The sequence below is a fragment of the Capsicum annuum genome, chromosome 7, assembly GCF_002878395.1.
Source record: "Capsicum annuum cultivar UCD-10X-F1 chromosome 7, UCD10Xv1.1, whole genome shotgun sequence".
NCBI classification, from domain to species: domain Eukaryota; kingdom Viridiplantae; phylum Streptophyta; class Magnoliopsida; order Solanales; family Solanaceae; genus Capsicum; species Capsicum annuum.
The window spans coordinates 201,064,806-201,086,283 of record NC_061117.1 but is presented as its reverse complement, the minus strand read 5'-3'; the positions used below and the strand labels follow the sequence as shown (position 1 = coordinate 201,086,283).

General features: G+C 33.5%; 1 long non-coding RNA gene across 2 annotated transcripts in view; it reads right to left on the bottom strand.

Annotated features, from left to right (window-relative positions):
- Window positions 1–18,922: 18,922 nt before the first annotated feature.
- The window catches only part of LOC107856784, a 6,004-nt gene continuing 3,448 nt past the window's right edge, over window positions 18,923–21,478 (bottom strand). The window contains exons 3-5 of one of the 2 annotated variants that reach the window (XR_007057719.1): window positions 21,039–21,127; window positions 19,700–19,796; window positions 18,923–19,234 (exon numbers count right to left, since the gene is read on the bottom strand). This is a non-coding gene — a long non-coding RNA (uncharacterized LOC107856784). Of the gene's footprint in view, window positions 19,235–19,614; window positions 19,797–21,038; window positions 21,128–21,478 lie in introns of those variants that run through there. The other variant, XR_001670659.2, reaches the window with a different exon arrangement.

Genomic DNA, 21,478 nt, shown 5'->3' with positions numbered 1-21,478 from the left:
GTCTATTCCAAAGTCAATTTCCTTCTCGGGAGGAACTCCAGGAAGATCTTCAGGAAACACATTTGGAAATTCACATGATACTAGAACTGACCTAAGACTAGGAGTCTCAGAACTAGAATCCTTAACTCGAACAAGATGGCAGACAAACCAGACACAAACTCATCTTAGATCTGCTATCTGCTACCACATGAGGGGCATATCTGGCTAACTGAGTAAACTTGAGAGAATACTTTGTCACTGTCATATTGCCTTGTTTCATATTAATAAACTCCAAAACCTTATCTTTCCTCAACTCTAGTAGGAAGAACCTATCAAGGAAGACAGTAGCAAAATTCTCTCATTCTATGGGCCCTGCATCTGCGTCCCTATTTTCACTACTTAAACCATGTATGAGACACATTCTTCAATTGATATGCAGCTAACTCAGCACTCTCACTGGAAGTCATCCCTATGATATCTGTGACTTTCTACACCATGACAAGGAAATCCTGCGGTTTCTCCTCAAGCCTAGACCCTATAAATGCTGGAGAATTCATTCGGGTGAAGTCCTGAATTCTAACTGCGGTAGTATTAGCCACTGGGTTGGCCTGAAAAGCAGCTGGGCATTTATTCAAGGCTACCACATAATGAGGTAGAGCGGTAAAAGCTACTCTAAATTCTATGTGGGAGACATGCTCATCCAGGGGATATGCCTGAATGGGCGGAGGTACTGGCTAATTTCTAATTCTTCTTTGGTTGGTTCTTTTGGGAGGCATATTCTGTAAACAAAAGGAAACATTGGATTAGACATAGAGTTTAACGTGAGATCATGCTCACTCGCATGATATGAACACTGATAGAAAGGAAACTTTTCCTAAAAATACCTCATAATCTTTTATCCATAAGTGTGGCACGCTACACACCCATGCACAATACTCTACTAGATGAAGCTATCAGACTTCCTAGGAATCTATTGAACCTTAGGCTCTACTACCAATTTTGTAACACCTCAATTCTGCACCTCGAATGTTAAACGAGGCTTGCGACACCAAAAGACCATAAGCCAACCCATGACTGGTACCTGCTGTGAGCACTGAATGATAATACTAAAATAAATGCAAAAGTTAGGTTGAAGTTGACATAAGGTTCATAACTGAGAAAAAAATATTGAATACTGATAAACAAATACTAAAAACTGAACATCTGTCTAAAATAGTCTAGCCCAAAAGCCTCTAACTATCTGAATATAGAGTTGATGGGACAAGTCCCCAACTAACTTCGACTACTGAACATACTACACTACTAAAATACTAAAATGATAACTCTCTCCTTAAACTATGAGGACCCATCACTATATCTGTTGCTGGTAGTCTGAGCTGCTAAGTACAGTTAGGTGCCCGTGCATCTAAACCTATGATATAAGACATTATAGTGAAAAATAATGAGTATGTGTTAGTACTAAGAATGTACTGGTATGCTAAGTGAAGTAGGCTGGTATGAGGGTTCGTATATATGAACAATAACTGGCTGAATAACATGAATGTAACTGAATGAGAGTACTCGAATTACTAAAACTGCTAAAACACTAATTATGCAATACTATACACATAACTATGTATACTGTAACTGAGATCATATTAACACTGGATACTGAGTTTTTATAACTAAATGGCTGATATCTGAGTTTATTGATAATTATATGACTGATAGTTGGGTGACTATTTCTGACAGTACCAATCCAATAGAACTTAACTGAGTTCTATACTGAGCTGGTTGATTGTGTCTGATAGTCCTAATTCTGTAGAACTGATTTTAGTTCTATACTGAGCTAGGTGACTATGTCTGACAGTTTTAATTTTATAGAATTAAACTGAGTTCTATACTGAGTTTGAACCAGAAACTGTAACTGTGAGATTGTTCATCTAACTGACATACCCCGATTACAAACTAGGTTGGGTTCCAACTTATGACCCCAGTTGGAAGGGTGTTACCACCTTGCCAAGGGTACTAACAATGGTTGTAAGTTAACTCTATTTGGCAGGAAGACATTTTGTCAACCCTCACCTATAGAAAAACTCGTACGAGATGTATTAATCCTTGTCTGAAAGGAAGATATCTCAACCTGCGCTGGCTACGTATTTCTGTAATACAAGAATTGCTACTAAGGGTCAAACCCTCTACTGGTAGGAATGCCCCCATCCCTGGGTTTGCTCGGTGCTAATTTCTACTCCTAACTGAATAGACACTGAACTGATTTATTGATTGTTCTAGGCTTGACTAAACTGTTACTGATTGTGATGTCTAACTGAACTGTACTAAGTTCACTGAGTTATGTAACTGACTAAGTACTACTGTTCATGACATTACTGAGACTATTCTACAACTACTGAAATTTTAGGTAAACAACTAGATTTTCGGGTATTGAATATCCCCAGGACTCGACAGCATTAAAAGTAAAACATGGCACAATCTTGAAAGTATAATAGCTAGTTACTTTGTCACAATTCATTCGTTGTGGCATTTTTTCAAACACTTGCATGGCATAAAGTTGTACACATACTATTATGTGATGATTTTACTATTCAACTCACATGAACATTATGTCAAACACTTGGGGATCATAATCTATGCACATAGTAATGAACAACATATAGGCATCGCGATTCCCAATCCCAACTTACAAATTCAAGGGGTTTTAAAATGAAACCATATAACACTACTCGTATGCTACCTAATTCACATGGAACTTGCAATTAATCATGGATTAGAAAACCCAAATAACATACTAATCATGAATATAATCTAATTCAAATATGGAATTCATGAAATCAACCAACTTGTAATTTAAAAGGGATTCTTGAACTCCAGGGGTGGAAGTAAACCCAATGATGAACTCCTAACATACTTGGTAATCAAATTTGTGAAGATTGATGGTGTGTTCTTGAAGCTTGAATTTGAAAATGGATGCCCTAGGGTTTGTTCTTGAGAAAATTTGAGGGAGAATGAGTGGTTTAGCCTTTAGGGTAGTTTAATCTTATGTTTTGGGGCTGAATAAGGGAGGGGAAAAGACCTAAATACCCCTCTAGATGCGGACTTTTAATTACTAAAAAAATGCCCCACGACGCGCAGACCAACATGTTGCGTCAGTGGTGTCGACGTAATGACTAATGCACCGCAACGAGTATGTATTGGGTCACTAGAATTCACACACTGGCACTAGGAAAAATATTTGTCGATGCAATGGGCGACGCAACGCATCGAGATCGCATCGACCCACTATTTTGGTCACCCAAACATACTTTAAATGAGGTTTGAAAAAATCTGAAACTCACCCGAAGTGACCTATTGATACACCTGATCATGATTCAATCCAAGGATCAACATTTTACGATCATAAGACTCATAAACAAAATCATGGAATTACCGTGGTCCTAAAATAAGAGTAAGTGTCATTACTTAGCTGAAATTTTCTAAGTCTGGGACCTCTTTTCATGCTCTAAAGGACTAAGTTAATCTAGGATTATGCAGGGTCTTACAAGTAGATTCTACTATGACATCCACCTGGAAAGCCAGAATTGTAAATGCTAATTTTAGATATACAACAGATTGCCCATCTGTTGTAACAGATAAGTCTTATGTTGCAATAGATGGTTCATCTATTGGGAAAAATTCAAATAGGTGACCCATCTGTTGCAATATAAAACTCATCTATTGGTAGAAATTAAAACAGTACAAAAAACTATTTGATTTTCTCAGACAGATGGACATATATTGCAACAGATAACGCATCTGATGTAACAGGTTAGACAACAGTTACAACCTATGTATATATCTGTTTGATAATTTTTAGTAGATGTATCATCTATTAAAACAGATATGTGCTTGTTTGTTTGTTGGAACTGATGTACATTCACCTTTTTCAGCTCATGCTGCTCTCCTATGGCCCTTGCACATTGAACAGCGGTGCAAGCCAAAGACAAAGGCATTGAAATATTGCTTTGTTCGATGTTTGATGATGCCTTAGAAATATCTTTCCTTCTCCTCTTAGTCACCTTGAAATCTAGTGGACTGTATGGATATGAAATCCTCTTTGATGGAATGAAACCTCTCTTAAATATCATTTCTTTTTAAAAGTAGTTAGTGCATTAATAGCATTAATCACTCCATTATATTTCGCCTTGCAGTCTTGACATTTGAATGCAAAACATTCGCTAGATATGGCAAAATCTGGAGAAAAATTTGTATAACTAGTATGATCATAATCATAATGGCTTATTATTTCAAAAACTTTAAGAGTAGCATCATTAGCCCCAACAGAAGCACCACTACTACTACCACTACCATCATCAACAACAATAAGCCCACCCTCCAAAATTATTTTTCTTGTGATGGTTGTTGTTCCAAACAATTCTATTTTTATTTCATCAACAAACTTAGTGTTCGATAAAGTTTGCAAAGACCGTAAAGTAAGGAAAAATGGCATCTTCAACTCTCGATTGATCGAAACAAGCCACGTATGGACAATCTAAAATAAATCAGTACATATATTAGAATAATAATGAAATCATTTAGAATAATCATTAATTAAAACCAAAACTTGATTAGAATTAGACTTACTGTTTCCTTGGAGAGTTTAAAAATATCAAGAAATTTTGTATTTTTATCAGTTTTAGCCGACAACCATCTCAGGATTCTTGGACAGTGCTTGATTAGAATTAGACTTACACGGTGCTTGAGGCTATGAGTAGCCCCAAGCTAACCCTTTGAGCCATTTTTATTCAGCTCAACACGAATCAACGGGATTTCCATAAATAACCCTCAAATATCAATAGAGTAATCAACATCCAAGAATAAAAGAATTTCATAAAGAAAAAAAAAATACAACTTATTAGTCAACTCCCAACATCTATACTAGTCTAAAAAGCCTCTAAGAAAATCAATAAAACCAGCGAGCCATTGAGACATGGCCCAACTGACTCATACTTAGTTATCAAATGTAAAAAATTCCATGAAACCAATATCAGACATCACATCCTCGGAACATGAGGACTCACCACGACAGAGGATGTAGAACAGCGTGCTCGAAGAATCACTGTCGAACCCAGAACTGAGCACCTGAACCTACATTCCGAGAAAATGAAGCCCACATCTGAAGATGTGGGTTAGTACCATGGAAAGGAACTGAGTATATAGGGGTGTATGCAGTTTTATAAACATCATCATCATAAATATTTATAAGAAATATGCAGGATGTATGAAAGACTCACATAGCCCGAAGAAAATCATCATAATCATGAGAGGATGAAATAAGTATAATAACACATGTGAGTCATCATATAATTTGTCAATCACTTTCAGTTCATCAAGAATATCAATTCTCATAATGTAAATATCATTTAAATCTTTTGAAAGAATAACTTTCACAATTCCACTTTCAAATCACATCACCGTTCACCATAGACACAAGGAAACACACACACACTAGGAGATCCTATAACCGACATAAACCATGTGAGCCACATGGAGTCAGCCGTCCTATCCTTGCCATCGGGGTAGGACTATCGATATCAAATCCACACAAACTAGTGATCACTATATAAATCAGCCTCAGGCTCACTCCTACGGGGGCACGTAGTTCTAGGAAAGTAAGGTCGCTTTATACCCCCCACTCAGTGCTAAAGATTTCTTATGGACTTAGCTCAGATCATTTCAAAGAAAATCCACAACAAAACAATTTCAGTAATATATAAATATACATTGGGAGCTATCATGCTTCCCACTTTCACACTCAAGTTCAAAACAACTCCATTAAGACCAAAAGGTCAAATCATTCAAAATATCTCAAATATTTAACATCAATGTGCTTATAACACACACTTTTTCAAAAAAAACACAATTTCCAATGGGGATTCACGACCCAAATATCAAAATCATGATAAATATCATTCAAGATTCATGCTTTATATCTCCACACATGTAAATTCATATTTCAAAATCATAAACATCAAGATTTAATAATAATCATCATAAGATATAGGTTCATGCTTCAAATTCATAAAAATCAAATAAAAATCATGCCTTTGTAAAGAAAATTACTTTTGGGCACAAGAACGAAAGAGAGTTCTTGTTGAAAAACCCCACATACCTTGAATCATGAACTTTAGATCGATACTCATTTTTGAGATGTTAATCGTGCCTTTGAATGATGGTTCTTGGAGTTCTTGAACTAGGAACTTGGAATCTTGAATAAATTTGCAGAATTAGTGGTGAACTTTGGAGGTTCTTGAAGTTGGATATAGGAGCTTAGGGTTTTCTTTTTGAGAGAATTTGATAAAATATAACATATAATGCTTCTAATAGGCTTTAATATAGGGTTTGTATGGATTTTAGGTGAGGGGGAATGACCAAAACGCCCCTAAAAATCAAAAAAATTCTCTAATCTGTCCGTTGGTGGACTGTTTTGATAGTCTGAAGTAGATCAATCATAATGTTTTACTCCGATATCCAAATTGGATGAAACCAATTTCATTAGAAATAGGACTCTCATATCTTTCCGTTGATATATATCTCACCCAGATCATTGTGTACGAGGAGTTATGATCGTTTGAAGTTGACCCAAAAATTCACTTTTGATAGGCTGAAGTAGATCGACCATAAATTTTTGTTTCGATACACAAATTGGATGAAACTAATTTCATTGGAAAGAGGACTCGTAGAGCTTTCCGTTGATATATATTTGATCACCCATATCATTATGTACAAGGAGTTATGATCATTTAAAGTTGGATCAAAAATACGTCAGGCCTTAGTACTTTTTCCTGCACGTTTTACACTTCACTACTATTCACGGTTCGATCGGAATGTTCATAACTCATCACTCGGGTGTCCGTTTTGGATGATCCACATATCTTTAGAACTTTATTCGATACTCTATGCAATGGTGGGTCATAATCGAAGACATTCTGCATGGAAAATTTATAATTCATTCTAGAAGATAGAATCCAACACGTTTACGCACAAAATTTCAACGAAAAATTTTTTGGAGTATTACAGTTCACTTGTTGTCTCAAATAAGGAATGGCTTCAAATGACCAAGCCTATAACATAACGCCAATAAATCAAAATTATTATTGAAAAAATGAATTATATCATAATAAAATTAATATTTAACATGAAAACCCATGAAAAGCCATGTAAGTTGACTGACTTTAGCATTAATGGAGTCAACAAATATTTGATAGTCATTTTGAAGCTTTTATAACCCCCAGAATAGTTGTTAAATGCCTCAAGATCCTCGGAGAGATTTATTAAATCGAGGCTTATGTTGTTGCTAACACCTCTCGCGCAAAGAATATTATGTACAAACCAAACCAAGCACAATGATTGCTTGTGCTTCTTTGAAAGTCTTTTACCTTTTAATGCTTCTATCAAATTTTTATTTTTGAAGCTTGGACCAATAATGGACACCAGATCATTATGATCACTCGATTTGCCTTTATTTTTTGGGTGTGCGGGGTGCATTTTTGGGTCAGAGTAGGTATAACTTGAGAAGGAGAAGAGGGATAACATTTTAGTCCAGTAACTATGGCAAACTCCTTCCAACCAAAACAAACAGACATGCTACAGTAATTTATCCATACCTCATCCATCTTATTTTTGTTTCCAAACATAAACCTAGACTTGAGAAGATCATATACCATTTTCATCTGGAAACAAGCATTGTTGTCCTCCGAAAAATCAAGATATTGCCCAAAGCAGCTTTCCCTGAAATAAGAATCCAAGTTTTATTCTTGAAGTATTTTTCTTAAGGCGTCGAAAGATTTTCCCATGGAGGACTTAACCACGAAATCACCTATTAAATCTGTGGCACCATCGCACTGTATTCTAATAGGATAATAATCAATGTTGAAGGTTTTGACCAACTCATCGGTGGAAGGGATATTAGCATTTGGATCATCTCTTTTGAAATATTCATCCTTCCCGTGTTTATTATCTTCTGCTCCTGATTGAGATAACACTTGTAAAGTAAGATCATAGAGTGGTAGATGTAGCCTAGCTGCTTCACTTATTCCTTTACTTGGACTTGATTCAGTGTTTTTCTATTGGGAGCCATATTATCTTAAATTACCAGGAACATAAAATAGATTATAATTAATTAATGCATCATTAAAAAGGATAACAGTAAATCTAATATGCACAACAGTAAAATAACAGTTCCAATAGACCACATATCTGTTAAACTAGGTATGTTATCTGTTGCAACATATAACCAACCTGTTGTAACGGATAAGTAAACTATTAGAAATAATAAAAATAAATCACTCATCTGTTGCACCAGAAAGGTTATCTGTTGCAATATATAACCAACCTGTTGCAATGGATGAGTAATCTATTGGAAATAATTATAACAGATCACTCATCTATTGTACCAGGTAGGATATCTGTTGCAGATAGATCATCTGTTGCATAAGTTGGATGTGTTCACATGTAACCCAACTGACTGCAAATTATTATTATATGATTTAAATGCCTTCTGTCTTTTTTATAGGTTGTGCATCATTAGATCGTGCCTATTGAACAGGAGTTGGGGATGACTTCTTTTATTACTCTAGGTCTTGTTGATACAACAGCATACCTAATAGTGAAGTTAATAAATAAGAAATTTACTGGAGCAATAGCCATAAGAAGAGCAGTTAGGCAAGGTCAGCCTAATGTTGAAGTTCTTCATGACCAACCTACTGCAACAAATCTGGGTGCTTCTTCTGGGGATGTTGCTGGTGGAGTTGTTAATGATGGTGGACGCCATCCTACTGCTGCTACTGCCAGTCGTAATTATGAGCATGTTGATGCTTAGGAAAAAATAAATATGTTTGGAAACACCCCTTGCACAGGTCCCTCTCACCCGTACACCGATCCTTCCCACCCTTACAGTGGTACCTCTCACCCCTCTTCACCCTCATATTCTCATTGCAAATACAAATTGTGCAAGGACAAAGAGGATAAACTCCTTAAAAAACTAAAGGCTATTGCTGAAGCTACCAAGGAGTTGAAATCCAATAGGGGTGTCATACCATCTAAGAAGGTGAGGGAGTCATACAATCTTACAGTGGTGGTTAGGAGGAAGAGAAGAAATATTAGACAAATACTCTCCATTCTGAAAATAGAAAACATTGCGACTCCTCTCACTCCAAGAGTTGTTTAAGTTCAGGGGCCGCTGAAGAAGGTAGACATATACGCGGCACTTTGCGACGAAGAAAAGAAGGAACTGGAAAAATCATGACTGACGAGATGAAACCTCCATAAGAATACACCTTGTATTTATTTGCCGCCTAAGACTTTATGAGTATGACAAATACGCATGAGTGGTACGTGGACAATGTAAGTTTACTTTTGCTAATCTAGTCTTCCTATCTACCCCATGAAGTAGAAACGACACAACATATGCGTAATTTGTTGCAATAGCTGGGTATTTTGTTGCAACATAATACATATCTCTTGCATAAGTTGCGTTAGCTAGGTAATTAGTGAACTGATTCAGAGAACCCTCTGCAATAGAATCGTTCCACCATGTTTTTCTTCTTTACAATTACTATACTAACCTATTTATAAATTTTCTTATTATACCATAGTATGTTGATGAAATTCTCTGCCTCATGAGGGGCAGGCAACTAGCGTACCCGAATGCTTATGATGTTGTTGATAGGACAATGGACCTCAACTTCTACAATAATTTCAAGAGTAGGTACAATACTCTCTGTTGGCAAGTTGGTCTCGGTGGCCGGGGAATTGGTAAGTTATTTTCTACATTCAAATGGTATGAATACATGATTAACTATGTTAGGGAGAAGAAGCTATTCCACATGGCAAAAGCTAGATCAAGCCAAAGAGAATCCTTAAAGTCATGAACGTGGAAGTCAAACATTTTCTCACTGTAGAGAAACTACTCGACAAGGAAAAGATTAAGGTTTATGACTGCAACTTACCTATCTTCAAGAGGCCACGTTTTTAACCCACATGCAGCCACTCTTGATGTTGTTCCCCAAGTTGTTGACACGGAGTAAACTGATGGATCATTTGCCGGCGGAAGTCTGGATGAAGAAATCATGATATTTTTAAGATCGAAATAAGAACATCCACCTTCAAACAAATAAAATTGGTGGCACATATGGGCCGTACTACTTGCATACATCGGGTGTTTGCTGATCGATAAAGAAATGGCCGGTATATGTGACGCCGTTGTGGAAAAAATGCAAGAGGTCTGGGCTTATGAGGTACTAACTAAATGGTTGGAGCCCATGTATAAAGAAGAATATGTACAAAGACAGAGACGAACACGATAATAATTTTTTTATTTCAAGCCCCTTCACTTCGCTTTACATGTAATGAAAATTTTTTATGTTTGACGAAAGTTAAATTTTTATAATGCAATAAATTGTCTATCTTTGTAACAAATATCATACCTGTTGTGACATATTGATTATCTATTTCAATAGGTTGGTCATCTGTTGTATTATGCAGATGTTTTTATCTGTCTGTCCCAACAGATATATAATCTGTTGCAATATATAATCTATCTGTTACAATTGATGGGTAATCTATTAGAACAAATCAAAAATTAGGAAGGCCTGTTATATAATTTCCAGCAGATGACCTACATGTTGCAACATACGTCTAAATTTGTTTGATAAGATATGTCATCTGTTGAAGCAGATGTATTATCTATTGCGAAATTTAAATCTAGTATTCCATTTCAATTAACAAGTTCAAAACTAAGGATTAAATTATATTCATAGACAGCATAAAATAAATCTAAGCCTTTGAAAATTACATGAAATAACTCAATAAATAAGTGAAATATAAAAAAATTACTAAGGGTAAAAATAATCTGCTCTACAAATAAATCAACAAGTTAACCAAGGAGGATAGATTATTACATTGACAGATTCAAGCTATAAAGATCTACTCAATATGGACAAGTTGTTCTGCATCCGGTGCTATGGAATTCGGCTTTGGTCGTCCTGGATCTTTAATGTCGCTTGCGTACAGTTTCTGAGCTTTTGCTTCTCCGTATTTCCATAAAAGAGCAGCATATCTTTTACGGAGTAATCTCGCATCAAGTCCATCATTTGGTACTTGTAATACATCGCTCAAATACTTGGTGTAAGCGGCAACCAAAAGACTGCAATCCCTGTGTTTTAAAAAAATATATATAATCCATATCTTGCAGTGCATGTAACCATTGTGAAATTTATGAAATAAAACTAAATCATGACACTTATATTTACAGGCTACAAATGGTTTGTTGAGCAATTCCTTCAATATATTATACATCAAATGGATTACCCATTTTATCTCGGTATGCTTCAATCGTCTACCAATCAGTATGAATCTTTTGGTTCAAAAAGTCACTCATATCAAGGTAAGTAGGCAATATTTTGGCTAGCTTTTGTATCTCAGACGATGGCCCGAAATATCTCCTTCACGACATCGAGTCATAAACTCGGATGCGCCTCTCTTTTACAACGACGACAGCTAACACCTAATGGAATTCATCACCATAATTGATTGGGATGTACACTTCGTTGACCAAATGTCAAGGTAAGCTAGCTGGAATATTAAAACCTTAGATGATGTTGATTAAGCATTCCTCATTTCGGGAAACTTCCGATTGTTGTTGACAATACCTATCGTAGGCATTATTGATGTAAACTTTGTACAAACAATTTCCTGTCATGTATCAGTGTTGTTATTATGTTGGCAACTTAGCCTTCTTTTGGAGATAGGAAAAAGTGACATCGATGTGCTGCAAATATTATCAAATATTTCAAATTACGTAACGAAAAAATTAATACACAGATGTAATTAAATAAAGTATTAATTAATAATAATATTTATGACATTTAAACCTCATCATTCCAGCAAGTTTGGGGTTGTGACATCAAATAAAATCAATTATTCATTCCGAGATGTGCAACAACAAAGTTGAACATATCAAAACCAAGACTCGATTCGTTCACTTTGTAGTGTTCGTCATTTTATTTTCTACATGATGATTTGTATGTGTTAATGTCATGTATGTTTTTACAACTAGAATTGTATAAATCAATATCTTTAAAATTAATTTACGTACCTGCCGACATAATGCTTTAACAGCCCATCGGTAATCCATTCTGAATAGTCGTTGATCAACTTTGTTAGTTTTTTTAGAGCCTCATCCAATATGTTGAATCCTTCAAATGGGTAATTCTTCCATTCTCCCGAACTTCTAGGCTTCACTTTTTCTTTGTCTTTAGACGCAGTTGATGGATTATCAATTGTGATATTATGCTCTTCACCAGTAGCTTCTACTGTGACATCCACCTGAAAAGCCAGAATTATCGGTGCTAATGACAGATATACAACAGATTGTTTATCTCTTGCAATAGATGGATCATCTTTAGGGATAAATTCAAACAGGTAAAATAGAGCGGTACGATAATTTTAATAGATGACCCATTTTTTACAACATAAGACTCATCTATTGGTACAAATTAAAATAGTACAAAAACCTATTTAATTTATTGAAATAAACAGACATATATTGCAATAGATAACGCATTTGATGCAATAGGTTAGACAACAGTTGCAACAGATGTATATATTTGTTTGATAATTTTCAGCAGATGTATCATCTGTTGAAATAGATATGTTCTTGTTTGTTTGTTGGAACAAATGATATACATTCACCTTCTTCATCTTATGCTACTCTTCTTTGGCCTTTGTACATTGAACAGTGGTGCAAGACAAATACAGAGACATTGCAATTTTACTTTTTTTTATGCTTGATGATTCCTAAGAATTATCTATCCTTCTCTTCTTAGCCACCTTGATCTCTAGTTGAGTATATGGATATGAAATCCTCTTTGATAGAATGACACCCCTCTTAGATATCATTTCTTTTATAGAAGCAGTTAGTGCATTTATAGCATTAATCACTCCATCATATTTCACTTTGTAGTTTTGACATTTGCATGCAGAACATTCGCTAGAAGTGGTAAAATCTGTATAACCGGTATGATCATAATCATAATGGCTTGTTGTTTCAAAAACTGTAAGAGGAGCATCATTAGCCCCAACAGCAGCACCACTACTACTACCACTACCATCATCAACAACAACAACAAGCCCACCCTTCAAAATTATTTTCTTGTGATGGTTGTTGTTTCAAACAATTCTCTTTCTATTCTATCAACGACCTTAGGGTCCGATAAAGTTTGTACAAATTGTAAAATAAGAAAAATGGCATCTTCAACTCTCGATTGGTCGAAACAAGCCATAGATGAACAATCTAAAATAAATCAGTACATATATAAGAATGATGATGAAATCAATTAAATTAATCATTAATTAAAATAAAAACTTGATTAGAATTAGACTTACTGCTTCCTTCGGAGGATTGAAAAGATCAAGAAATTTTGTATTTTAATCAATTTTGGTCGACAACCATCTCAGAATTCTTGGACAGGAAACTTCTTCCTGAAGTTCACTTGTTATTTCAAATAAGAAATAGCTTCAAATGCCCAAGCCTATAACATAACATCAATAAATCAAAAGCATTATTTAATTAAAAAAATGAATCATATCATAATAAAAGAAATATTTACCATGAAAGCCCATGGAAAGCCATATAAGTTGACTGTCTTTGGCGTTAATGGAGTCAACAAATATTTGACAGTCATTTTGAAGGTTTCATAACCCCCAGGATAGTTGTTAAATTCCTCAAGATCCTCAGAGAGATTTATTAAACCGAGGCTTATGTTGTTGTTAACGTCTCTCGCATAAAGAATATTATGTACAAACTAAACCAAGCACAATAATTTCTTGTACTTCTTTGAAAGTCTTTTTCCTTTAAACGCTTTTATCAAATTTTTGTTTTTAAAGGTTGGACATATAATGGACGCTAGGTCATCACGATCACTCGACTTGCCTTTGCTTTTTGGGTGTGCGAGGTGCTTCTTTGGGTTAGAGTAGGTATAACTTGAGAAGGAGAAAGGGGATGGTATTTTAGTTTAACTATGGCAAACTCCTTCCAACCAAAAAAAACAGGCATGTCACAGTAATTTATCCACAGCTCATCCATCTTATCTTTGTTTTCATACATAAACCTACGGTTGAGAAGAGCATATATTATTTTCATTTGGAAACGATCATTGTTGTCCTCTGACAAATCAAGATATTGCCCAAAGCAGCTTTCCCTGAAATAAGAATCTAATTTTTGTTCTCGAAGTGTTTTTCCGAAGGCATCAAAAGATTTTTCCATGGCTGACTTAACCACGAAATCACCCATTAAATCTGTAGCACCATCATACTGCATTCTCACAGGATAATGATCAATGCTGAAGGTTTTCACCAACTCTTCGATGGAAGGGATATTAGCATTTGGATCATCTCTTTTGAAATATTTCTCCTCCCCGTGTTTATTATCTTCTGCTCCTGATTGAGATAGCACTTGTAAAGCAAGCTCATAGAGTGGTGGATGTAGCCTAGCTGCTTCACTTGTTCCTTTACTTGGACTTGATTTAGTTTTTTTTCTATTGAAAGCCATATTATCTTAAATTAATAGGAACATAAAATAGATTATAATTAATTAATGCATCGTTAAGAAGGATAACGGAAAATATAATTTGCACAACAGTAAAATAACAGTTCTAATAGACCACATATCTGTTGCACCAGGTATGTTATCTGTTACAACATATAACCAACCTGTTGCAACGAATGAGTAAACCATGGAAAACAATAAAAATAGATCACTCATTTGTTGCACCAAGAAGTTTATCTGTTACAACATATAACCAATCTGTTGCAATGGATGAGTAATCTGTTGGAAATAAGTATAACAGAGCACTCATCTATTGCACCAGGTAGGATATCTATTGCAGCATATAACCAGCTTGTTGTAGTAGATAAGTTATCCGTTGGAAATAATTATAATAGATCACTCATCTGTTGCACCAGGTAGGATATCTGTTGCAGCATATAACCAATCTATTACAGTGGATGAATAATTCATTGGAAATAATTATAAATGATCACTCATCTGTTACACTAGGTAGGATGTTTGTTGCACTATATAACCAACCTATTACAGCGAATGAGTAATTCATTGGAAAAAATAAAAATAGATTGCTTATTTGTTGCACCAGGTAAGTTATCTGTTGTAGCATATAACCAACCTGTTGCAGCGGATGAGTAATTCGTTGGAATTAATAAAAACAGATCACTCATCTGTTGCAACAGGTAGGATTCCTGTTGCAGCATATAACCAACCTATTGCAGAGCGGATGAGTAATCCGTTGGAAATAATAAAAATATATCTCTCATCTGTAGCACTAGGTAGGTTATATCTATTGCAGCTATAAGCAACCCGTTACAGCGGATGAGTAATTTGTTGGAAATAATAAAAACAGGCCACACATCTGTTTAAACAGATCACTCATCTATTGCTAAATGAGTTATCTGTTGGATCAATATTGTTTAGATTTCTTCCAAATAGAAGATTCATCTGTCACAACAGATGAATGATCTGTTCTATTCATATGTTGCATTAGATTTTTAATCTATTGCATCAGATGTTTCATCTGTTGGATTAGATGGTTAATCTGTTGCATTAGATAGTTAATCTGTTACATCAAATAGTTAATTTATTTCATCAGATGGGTAATCTGTTGCAATACCATTTTTTACCAAGAAAAATAATAAATCAACCCAGCAACACCAACACAACACACACACATACCACATACTAAGAACATCAACGGTGACTAAAAATTACCAACAAATCGAACCAACAGTTCGACAACAAGAACTACAATAACAACAAAAAATTATATTTCACACTGGAAAGAGTAGAGAAAAAATGCCAGAAATTAGCATTTTTCAGTCCACATTTCAAATTTAAGCAAGAAATATTAAAATTGTTAACCAATACTAGAAGAGAAGTTGGCTCAAGTTCCTCTATTTCTTCATAACTAAAAAGACATAATTTTTTACCTGTGAAAGAAGAACTAGAATTTACGAAGAACTCGAAGTTGTTGTCGTCAGAGAAGTCTTCACGTCAATTGATGTTTGAAAGTCAAAAAGAAACTCGCCCGACTATTTATCGCCGGAGGTTAAATTCACTGGGGATTAAAGGAGAAAATTTCGCAGAACTATTAGTTGGGAGAGAGTTGAGAGAAGCCGTCGAGAGAGAGAGGGGAGATATGGTTGATGATTTGGAGAGGATGGGGATGTGGGTTGATTTGTATTTTTAAAAAGATTAGAAAGTTCTAAAAATATTAATCAAGTCCACAATTAACTTAATCAAGTTTCCGAATTATGTTTGACCCTTTAAGTTGGTCAATGTCACCAATCCTTCATTCAAGACTTAAAAGACACATTTCCTTCAATTTTCTCCAGTTTCTCGCTCTAATATTTTGACTGCACGCAATTTCTCTGGCAATGTTGTTAATATCTCGCTTCTTTTTCTCAAATATTCACGCATTTCTCTTTCCCCAGATGACATGAATCATTTCAACATAAACCATTTTCATAATCTTTGTTGAGGTAGACTTCCCCTTAGCCTTATCCCAAATCCACTTCTGAAGCTAGGCACTCCATGTATGTCCAATACTTGTAAACTTTAAACATTGTTGCATTCTAGCTCTTAAGGATCTCGCAAACACACATTCTAGAAGCAAATACTCTATGGTTTCTAGAGCATTGTTTTGTAATTGGCATTTCTTATCCGCATCAATACCCTATCTGCTTAATCTGTCCATTGTATTTAAATAACCATGAAGTTGTACCTAGAGTGTAAAGAGTGTTTTAGGTCGAGCTTCATTCACAATGATCATATGTTTCCAAGGGGATTTAGGATGAATACCTAGTAGCTAAAGGTAAATAAAATTAAGAAAAAATTACCTAAAAGAACAACTTAAGTGTCTAAACTGCTAAAAATCCCACCACTTTAAAAATATTATATATATCCCACATTTACTACTTTTACTAAAAGTTGAGATACATGTTAAAGCCCCCTCATCCTATGCCCTTACTTTACCAAATTAAGAACGATTTTTCCTTACTCTATGCCATTATTTCAGGGGCCGGTTTCAATCCCATCTTTTCCTCTAATTCAAAATTTTGAATTAAGGTAAATTTTTCTCCTAAAATCTTTTTCAATTTCTTCTAATTTTGGCTATCGATTTTTTTTTATTTTTTTGAGTGAATCTGTACGAAATGTTGGTTCAATTGAGAATGTCCTTTTGTTTTTTTGTGTTTTTCTAGAGAATCTGTTGATTTTTAATATAAATAGATGTGCTTCCAAAGATATTTGCATGTTCAGATCTAGACAATTTTAGGCAGAGATACATATTTAGACACTAAAGATACTTTTTTCAATTTATTGTATCTTCTGTTCTCTGTTTATATTCTTATATGTATCTGTTGTGTTTTAAAGTTTTAGTGAAATAAACATATCAAAGATACATGTTAGTAAGTTTAAAGATACATATTGTGTACGAGGGTGTTTTATATGTATCTCACATTGTTTTTTGTTTTGATTCAATTAATTATATCAAAGATACATATTCTGTAAAACAATCGATACATTTTAAGCCTTTTGTATATTTGGTTTTGTGTTATTGTGGATTTATGTATCTCTTGTTATTTTAGATTTGGGTAATTTTAGCCTTAAATACATATTTAGATATACATGATACTTTTTGCAATATCTTGTATCTCTTGTTATCTGTTTACGTTTTATATGTAACTCTTGTTTTTAAGTTTTAGTGAAATCAGCTTACCAAAGATACATGTTAGTAAGCTTAAAAGATACATATTATGTATGAGGGGTATGTTATACGTATCTCACATTTTTTTATGCAATTATTTATATCAAAGATACATATTTTATATTCTATAAAACAATAGATATAATTTAAGCATTTTGTATCTCTGGTATTGTGTTATTGTAGATGTATGTATCTTTTGTTATTGCCTATATATATTTTCTTGATGTTCATACTTCTCTATATTTTTCTTTGTAGGTTTTCCCCATATATATGTAATGATGAGGTATCATCCTCTAATGTCACCAAGGATCTATAGATCTATGACACTTTATATTAAACCAAATTATTGTATTGAAAGAAGTCAAAGATTTATTGAATATGTCAAAAAAATGCACACATATTTCATTAACATATTCTACTAACATAAATTTTATTCGAATTGAGGGGTATGACCTTCATGTATGTTTTTTGAGTATCTTTATATATGAACTTTCACTCTGTTCAGAAAACAAACTACTTTCGCTTCTAAGATGACCAAAGACGGATCCAGAATTTTGAATGCACGTTGATAAGGAGAGGCTCCTGCTTTGACTACCTTATGCAAATTGTCAAGTATCGCACTATAAAAATTCTATACTCAAGAGGAACAACAAAAATAATGTTGACAAAGTGTTAAGCAAGAAAACTCACGATTCATTAGAAATTAAAATTCTTTAGTAATAAAGTTTATAGAATAGAAAAAAAAAAGTTACAAATTCTGAGAATTTATGATCCTTAGTAAGTCTTTTAAAGATATAGCACTGAACGATGCTTCTTTGAATTTAAAGGAAGATTGGTGAATATACTATATGATGGACTTGAAAAAACTAAAAAGAAAAACAAAAAAAGTTTTCTACAAAAGAAAATAGTATTGTACTCGAAAAAAGTGTTCAATCCAATTTGCAATCACCATGAATATTTTATGGGATAGCTGCTATTTATCAACAATAAAGATATCAGATAACTCTATCCACCAAAGCTTAAGCGGATCAATATAGAAATCATGTAGTGTTTTGACATCTTATAATTCTAAGTGAGTTTTTTCATGCTATAGAACATAACAATGCTTCCTTGAATTTCAAGGAGGATTCGGGGCATATACAATAGGATGAACTTGTAAAATATAAAAAGAAAGAATAAGATAGACTTTCTACAAATAGAAAATAGTATAGTACAAGTAAAAGACAAAAATAACTTTTTTCTTTTCCTTTCAGTTGAATCGCGTCCAATAATTTAGCTTGCTTGGACTCTTTAAAATGGTGCATGCATGTTTGAAGGATCCGGCAAGACCGAGACATCAGTTTTTGAGATTTCAGTAACATAGTTTCCAACTAATATGACTATATCCACTTAAAGAGGTCATTCCTCCGCCGACATGATGCTTTAAATGTCCATATACAATTCTCCTATGACATTTTAGAACATAGTTGTAATCATACAAAAAAACTTCATAATCTGTTATGAAATAAGATGTATTTTAACGCACTTAAAAAAATAATGAGAGATACATCAACTGCACCATCGTGCACAAAAAATAATGAGAGATACATACACTGCATATCTTTCGTATGCTTATATCACTAAAACTAAAACATCACGGGATACATATTTATATACAATCATATTACCAGAGATACAAGAACATGAAAAATGTATCAAGCGTGGTAAAATATATATCTCGGCCAACGGCTAACTTAAAATAACTACAAAAGTGTTATGTAAAACAATAATCAATTTTATGTTAGATACATAATCTATTAAACACGAGATAATTAACTACTTTTGATACGTTAAATAAGATACATACCTTTCTTGTCCGATCTTTTCACATAAAAAATTAAAAGAATGCTCAATGGCATACCTTTACATACCTTGCTCAATGGCTCAATTGCATAGAAATTGAAAGTGTTAAGGACCGGTCTCCGACGCCAACGACTCCGGCGGAGCAGCCGGAAACTCTACTACAACCTCCATCATCAACCAACAACAACAACGGAGTAACTCAAGAATTTAGAACGGTAGAAGAGTTGGTAGCTAAAGCTATAACAAAATCAAGAAAAATTAAAAAAACTGTACAAGTAGTTTGGAAACTAATTATGGAAAACAATTTGTTTAGTTGGAATAACAAATAAATTACATTTTTTATAGGATTTTATTGAGTTTTTATCATAATTAGTTAGGTTAATTGCTATATTAATGTTAGTTAGCCGTTACATCCCTTAAAATATGCTAATTAGTTTAATTATTACATGCATCTGTAGGATGTATGTAACATAATTTATATGTATCATCAAAGGCTAAAAATTGGGATTTTCTGAAATTTAAAAAATAGTTGAATTTTTTGATAAATACTAGTGAACATGTCGTTATATAGGTAACTAGTATACGTACCCGCGCGATGCGCGGATGATATTAAAATATTTTTTCTAATCTTTTCATTATGGAATGTCATGTTCAAATATGCTAAATCATACCACCTTTAGAAAAAAGCTCAACTTTCATTTATTTCTCAATGAAATGTAGAAAAAGAAATCTACACTCCACCCACTTTCCACTCCTACCCCAACCTCCGCATCTATATCCATATCCACCCCCCATCCCCCAACCCCAACCCCACCACACCCCCACCCCAATCCCCCTTACTATAACTAAATCTATAAAAAAAAATCATTAGTTGTAAAAAATAATTATTATATTTTCAATGTTTTAATTATATTATTCATAATATTTGATTTACACCAACCCCCCATCCCACACACACATAATTCAGTGTGTATTTTTTTTTACTCAATTTTTTTTAATGTAACTCTACATTAAATTTTTTTTTTTCATGCAGTTGAGTTTTTTATCTCTTATCTCAAAATATAAAAATTAAAATAGATAAATTATGTGATGCACAACAAAATAAATGAAATAAAACTTAGAAGAAGACTCCAAAATAATTTAATTTGTGTAAAATTTTTACTTTGTTTAAAATTAGTTAAAACACTTTCACATATACCGAAATATAATTTTATCTCATATTTAATTTTAAACTTTTTTACTCAAATTAAAAAAAAGTATTAGCTTTTCCTGAGAATTAAAATTAATTTCATAGTGTATGTAATATTTCTTGAATATTAATTTTAAAGAAAAAAGTAAGATCATAAATTCATTAAAATATAAAATTTTACTCATTATAATTAAAAAAATACTTTTGAAATGTGTTACCATTTGAAGTAAGAGGCGAATGGATGTAGACTTGTTCCTTTTCGTTTACAATAATAGAGAAAGTTGAAGATGAAGAAATTATATCCTTCCTGCATATAAAAAAGAAGAATGTTAAATCAAAAATAATTTTTAAAATAAAAATTTTAAAGAATGTAGCAAACAAATTCACCAATAAAACTTGTGATATAGGAGTATATATAAAAGAGACTAAGAACATAGAATCCTATTCTAATTCAAATTTTAAATTTCAAATATCATATTAATTTGTTAAAAAGGTTTAGTTTGTTATTATTCCTTTTTATCCTTATTTTTTTAAATGTGATGTATATTTACCTAATAATATATATATTTGAACTGAGATAATAATTTGAAACCAATGAGATGATGATGATGATTATTATTATTATTATTATTATTATTATTATTATTATTATTATTAT